Here is a 2500-nt window from a genome sequence, read left to right as displayed (position 1 = left end):
TCGGCCCCTCCGGCGGCGGCCCGGTGGTGTCGGCCGCGAAGTCCTCGGCTGCGTCGACGGGCGGCGCAGCGGCCTCGCCCGCGTCAGGCAGCGGGCTCGCTGCTCCCCGGCGGGACGCCGGCTCTTCCCCCCGACCGATCTCAAGCGCCTCCATGAATTGGCGGACAAGCTGCTTGTGGGCAGCTTGCCGCCGTCGGCACTTGATTGCCTCGAGCGTTCGGTCGGGGAACATCCTGATGAGTTCTTGATTGACGAAGAAGAACCGGGCGTCCCTCTCAAGGAACAGTTCGGCCTCCGCCTTGGCGAGCGACAGGACTTCTTCCTCCGTCCACCTCGCGCGATGCCTCTCCGTGACGATCTCCGCGTTGGCGGCCGCAAGATGTTGGCGGACATAGCTGCAAAAGTTACAAGATTTTCGGCACGGCCGGTTGGCCGGCTAGGTGCTGGGGGAGTTGGGGTGGCACCTTCAGCGGAAGGGCCACCACTTATTCTCTGCTTACTGCCCCCAACTAAAAAAGGGATAGTGCGAGGGGGGGCTGGTAACCCCCCCAAGCCCCTGGTGCGGTCTTCCACTCTGCGAAATCAGCGGGCCCACGAGAAGGGGAGAAGACCGCAGGAGAGGAGAGGCTAAGAGGGCTAGGCCCATGTATTGCGCATCACTCTCCCAGTAACTATAACCCAAGGAAGGCACCTCGCAGCAGCAGCACGACTACATCAAGACCGCACTTCGAGAAGCCAAGTCCGGATGCAGCCACACCGCTGCCACTTGGCCACCTTAAGAGAGTCATAGATACATTAAGAGAGTCATAGTTACTCCCGCCGTTTACCCGCGCTTGCTTGAATTTCTTCACGTTGACATTCAGAGCACTGGGCAGAAATCACATTGCGTCAACACCCGCTAGGGCCATCGCAATGCTTTGTTTTAATTAGACAGTCGGATTCCCCCAGTCCGTGCCAGTTCTGAGTTGATCGTTGAATGGCGGCCGAAGAGAATCCGCGCACCCGCGCGCCCCCGGAGGAGCACGCTAAGGCGGACGCGGCCTCGCAGCAAGGAAGATCCGTGGGAGGCCAAGGCACGGGACCGAGCTCGGATCCTGCACGCAGGTTGAAGCACCGGGGCGCGAACGCCGCGCAGGCGCGCGCATCCTGCACCGCCGGCCAGCACGAGGCCAACCAACGGCGAGAGCAGACCACGCCCGCGCTAAACGCCCGCACTTACCGGCACCCCTACGGCACTCACCTCGCCCAGGCCCGGCACGTTAGCGCTGACCCACTTCCCGACCAAGCCCGACACGCCCCGATCCTCAGAGCCAATCCTTATCCCGAAGTTACGGATCCAATTTGCCGACTTCCCTTACCTACATTATTCTATCGACTAGAGGCTCTTCACCTTGGAGACCTGCTGCGGATATGGGTACGAACCGGCGCGACACCTCCACGTGGCCCTCTCCCGGATTTTCAAGGTCCGAGGGGAAGATCGGGACACCGCCGCAACTGCGGTGCTCTTCGCGTTCCAAACCCTATCTCCCTGCTAGAGGATTCCAGGGAACTCGAACGCTCATGCAGAAAAGAAAACTCTTCCCCGATCTCCCGACGGCGTCTCCGGGTCCTTTTGGGTTACCCCGACGAGCATCTCTAAAAGAGGGGCCCGACTTGTATCGGTTCCGCTGCCGGGTTCCGGAATAGGAACCGGATTCCCTTTCGCCCAACGGGGGCCAGCACAAAGTGCATCATGCTATGACGGCCCCCATCAACATCGGATTTCTCCTAGGGCTTAGGATCGACTGACTCGTGTGCAACGGCTGTTCACACGAAACCCTTCTCCGCGTCAGCCCTCCAGGGCCTCGCTGGAGTATTTGCTACTACCACCAAGATCTGCACCGACGGCGGCTCCAGGCAGGCTCACGCCCAGACCCTTCTGCGCCCACCGCCGCGACCCTCCTACTCGTCAGGGCTTCGCGGCCGGCCGCAAGGACCGGCCATGACTGCCAGACTGACGGCCGAGTATAGGCACGACGCTTCAGCGCCATCCATTTTCAGGGCTAGTTGCTTCGGCAGGTGAGTTGTTACACACTCCTTAGCGGATTCCGACTTCCATGGCCACCGTCCTGCTGTCTTAAGCAACCAACGCCTTTCATGGTTTCCCATGAGCGTCGATTCGGGCGCCTTAACTCGGCGTTTGGTTCATCCCACAGCGCCAGTTCTGCTTACCAAAAGTGGCCCACTTGGCACTCCGATCCGAGTCGTTTGCTCGCGGCTTCAGCATATCAAGCAAGCCGGAGATCTCACCCATTTAAAGTTTGAGAATAGGTTGAGGTCGTTTCGGCCCCAAGGCCTCTAATCATTCGCTTTACCGGATGAGACTCGTACGAGCACCAGCTATCCTGAGGGAAACTTCGGAGGGAACCAGCTACTAGATGGTTCGATTAGTCTTTCGCCCCTATACCCAGCTCCGACGATCGATTTGCACGTCAGAATCGCTACGGACCTCCATCAGGGT

At 60.2% G+C, this 2500-nt stretch overlaps 1 pseudogene; it reads right to left on the bottom strand.

The window, feature by feature from the left end:
- The window catches only part of LOC126433294 (large subunit ribosomal RNA), a 7911-nt pseudogene that overhangs the window by 4233 nt on the left and 1178 nt on the right, over positions 1–2500 (bottom strand).

Source organism: Schistocerca serialis, unplaced genomic scaffold (genome assembly GCF_023864345.2).
Source record: "Schistocerca serialis cubense isolate TAMUIC-IGC-003099 unplaced genomic scaffold, iqSchSeri2.2 HiC_scaffold_1162, whole genome shotgun sequence".
NCBI lineage: Eukaryota > Metazoa > Arthropoda > Insecta > Orthoptera > Acrididae > Schistocerca > Schistocerca serialis.
Note: the sequence above shows the minus strand (reverse complement) of the source record. Positions and strands in the feature narration are given on the sequence as shown.